The 3,808-nt window shown below is 47.8% G+C and overlaps 1 long non-coding RNA gene across 1 annotated transcript; it reads right to left on the bottom strand.

Moving 5' to 3' along the window:
- Positions 1 to 1,037: 1,037 nt before the first annotated feature.
- On the bottom strand, positions 1,038 to 2,965 carry LOC105724002 (uncharacterized). Its single transcript, XR_001108944.3, has 2 exons — positions 2,215 to 2,965; positions 1,038 to 1,505 (listed from the first exon to the last, which is right to left on the bottom strand). It is a non-coding gene; the product is annotated as an uncharacterized LOC105724002 (long non-coding RNA).
- Between the last annotated feature and the right edge of the window lie 843 nt (positions 2,966 to 3,808).

Below are 3,808 nucleotides of genomic sequence, written 5' to 3'. Positions count from 1 at the left end.
GCGACATAAGGAAACCCCACTTTCTAAAAAAAATACAAAAATTAGCTGGGTGTGGTCCTGTATATATGTGATCTCAGCTATTTGGGAGGCTGAGACAGGAGGATTGCTTGAGCAAGAGAGGTCAAGGCTGCAGTGAGCCATGGTTGTGCTGCCGCTGTATTCCAACCTGGGCAACAGAGCAAAACTGTCTCAAAAAAAAAAAAAAAAAAGGTCAGGTACAGTGGCTCATGCCTGTAATCCCAGCACTCTAGGAGGTCAAGGCAGGCAGATCACGAGGTCAGGAGATCAAGACCATCCTGGCTAACATGGTGAAATCCGTCTCTACTAAAAATACAAAAAAAAAAAAAAAAATAGCTGGTGCGGTGGCACACACCTGTAGTCCCAGCTGCTGGGGAGGTTGACACAAAAGAATCGCTTGAACCTGGGAGGCAGAGGTTGCAGTGAGCTGAGATTGTGCCATTGTACTCCAGCCTGGACAACTGAGTGAGACTCTGTCTTAAAAAAAAAAAAGAAAGAAAAAGAAAACCTTCTCAGAGTAATATGGCTTAACGAACAAAACACTGGAGGGCTTATTTGTTTATTTAAACTACTTTATACCTCTGAAAGATTCAACCTGTGTAGACATCTGTATATACAAAGATTTCTTTTAATCGGGTAAGTACTGACCATACCTTTGAAGTGCCCAAGTGGACAAAGTGCTGGAGCACACACAGGAGACAGGTGCCATTTCCGGAGTCTCTCGGGGCCCGCCTTTTGCAGAAAGGAGAGCACAGATGCAGACCAAGGCCAGGCTTACTTCAAGTTGAGAAATGGGACAAATGGGACAGATAAAATCTACATCACCCACCAAGATCCCGTGTGAAACCTTATTTCATTCCTACTGGTTAGCAAATGCCTTTAGCTTATCATTGATTGCCCACACAAGGAGCAAATCCAGAAGAATGTATATGCCCAGTATGCAGGCTACCTCATGCGGATCTCAACATTCTAATGCTCACAAAGCCCAGTTACTGAGCATTTCTGCCATGCCAATCGGATAAAGTTTATAATGTACAGATTTATTGATATTTAAATCTCATAACATCTCTATGAGGCAGGAATGCTATAATCCCCATTTTACAGATGATAAGCCTGAGTCACTGCCGTAACTTGTTCACAGGTATTCACTATCAGGGCTGGAATTTGAAGCCATGCAGGTTGATTCCACAGTGGAGTCTCTTAACCATTACTACATAATCTTAATCATTCAAGATAGGAAATGATAAAAGCTGTACATAAAAGAAGCAGACAATTCGTTTTGGGGTATTCTGATGAGCAGTACAGCTATGTCACAGCAGACTGGGGAGACATGTGAGGATCATGCAGAGGTCTCGAGCCACGCAGCTTTTTTGCAGTTCTCCTTTCCCAAGTATATCATCTGCCTGCTGCTTCTTGGTTTCCTTCTTCATTTATTCAGTCAGGCTACAAATAATATGTATGCCTATTACATACCAGGTTTCTGTATTCTGTACAGAAAATGAGAAGATAAATAAGACACAGCCTCTTTCATATTTATGGCAAAAACTACCCTCATTTTAGTTTCTTCCTCCTGTTTGTAATTTCATTGTTTATTTTTCCATCAGTTCAGACTGTTGCTTGCTGATGTGAGGTGACCTCAAAGTGACTTTCTGAAAAGTCCTGACCCTTTGCCTTCCAAAAACATTTAAGAACAGCAACAGCATCTGGATATTCTCAGTAAAATGCCTTTTCAACAGCTCAAAGCAAGGCTTGTTTTTGTTTTAATTTGAGAATGTTTCAAGTGAAACTTAGTTCCATCATTTAGTTCCTGGCAGCCCAATACCTAGGGAGCAATAACTCCCTTATCTGTGGGCTGTTTAATGACTCCATAGTACCACCCTGGGAGCAATAGACTAGGGCCTTCTTCCAGATGCCATGTTTTAAGGCTTTCAGCTGGAAAGACTTTCACTCTGTAAAATTTATTTTGATTATTTTAAGTCAGGATTTGGCCTTCTTATTCGGAAAAAAAAAAAAAAATCGGCCTCTGGCTTTCTGCCTCCGGCACTTCTGGCTCTAGGCCACATGATCATCTAATTTCTAGTTTTTCCGGCAGACAGAGGTTACAAACTGGCAACCGCGGCCTCAACAGCAGATAAGCAGTTCAAGTCTGTGACAGGAATTAAGAAGACTGCCATAGAAAATTTTTTTTAAAGTCACCTCCTGTTCCACGAAGCATAGCTGTCTCTTCCTTCCTGTCCTCCTTGCCCATTCTCTTTGAGAAGTCCAGGTCCTAGAAGCACCAGACACTCAGTTGACTCGGGATTTGCTGCCTATAGGTAATTATGCTAGAAGTCTGCAGTAGAAGATCTTATTATGCTCGCATAATTATGCATTCCAGAGCAGAAGGTTTTTGCTGGAAAGCTTCACTGTTAGATATGATTTGCATTTTTTACTAGATACTTGTCTTTGGTCCTTGAGGACAAACATATTAAGTATTCCTTTGTGCATCAACAGAAAAGCAAAACACAAAACAGCCTGTATGTGGGCTTGAGGCCGTCTTTTTACACAAGAAAGACATTGCTCTAGAACAGGGCTCACCTTTGCTTCAGGGACTAAGTTTATTTTGGAGCCGTAAGAGTAAGGGAGTAGTCAGAAACGACTTTTAGTGTAACCCTATCTGTAACTTAAAAAGCTTTCATAAGACCAAGTCTTATCAAAAATCAGTATTTAAGTTAAATTTACCCCCAAATTTCTTTCAAAAACGTTTTGTAAAATTACCCCCAAATTTCTTTCAAAAACATTTTGTAATGTTCTTTTTGAGAGAAGCCTTTGCCCTGCCAGAGGTGAAGAATGTGCTTAATCGGCCTGTTGAGTAATCCTGCAAAGTGGGTATTCCGCCGAAGCCACCTCTAGCTGGGGGCTCGGGAGCGAAAGACACAGCTGGGCCCCTGCCGCCCCTCGAGTCGGGTGGGCGAGCCCGTTCCCGGTGCATCAGGAGGCAGGCCCGGCCAGGGGCGAGCAGCCAGCACCCAGCCCCGCGCATCTCCCCGCGGGCGGGGCCGGGCCGGGCTGTCATCGGCTCGATTTAAGGATGGGCTGAGCTGCCCCTTCCAGGCTGCTCTCGAAGGCTTCGGCCGGTCAGGCGAGGCGAGGCGAAGCGGCGTGAGCGAGGGTGCTTAGGAAGAACAGCCGTTGGCAGCTCAATGCTGGGTGGCTAACGCGCGACTGGGCCCAGCAGCACCCCGGCGGACAACTCGACCTGTATCCCGAGCTGCGTCGCGGACAAAGCCGCGCGCCCGGCCTGGACTACGACTCCCGACGGGCTCTGCGACCGCTCCGGGGCGGCCCAGCGCGCACTGCGCTGGCCGGCTTGACAGCCAGGTGCCCTGCTCGGCCAACTCTGCGCCCCGCCAGGGACGCTGGCCTTCTCGCGGTCTTCCCCGTGTCTCTTTATTCCAACTGCCTGAAACTCGACCCCACGAATGGCAGGCAGCGTCCAAAATTCAACCCCGTAGGGCCAGCGCCAGCCAATAAAGCGCATGGATGGAGGCCACGTGACAACAGTGGGCCGGCGCTCCGGCTGAGCCCTGATCTCTATGGTTTCCGCGGCTCGCTAGAAGGAGTGTGGTCCACTGGAGGACTCCCTACATTCTTCCTCCATTACCTCACTGCCTCCGGTGGCTGCTGGGATACCGGAGGACTCGGGTCCCGGCTCGACTCAGTCCTCCAGCCGCCCGGGGAATACCTCTAGTTCTTCCCGGCCGCCGCCGCCCCGCCGCTTCCTCCTCCGCCCGCCGGCCTCCTTCGCCCC

This window comes from Aotus nancymaae, unplaced genomic scaffold, assembly GCF_030222135.1.
Source record: "Aotus nancymaae isolate 86718 unplaced genomic scaffold, 86718_ANA_hifiasm-v0.15.2.pri h1tg000029l, whole genome shotgun sequence".
NCBI lineage: Eukaryota > Metazoa > Chordata > Mammalia > Primates > Aotidae > Aotus > Aotus nancymaae.
This window is presented reverse-complemented; position numbering and strand designations above follow the sequence as displayed.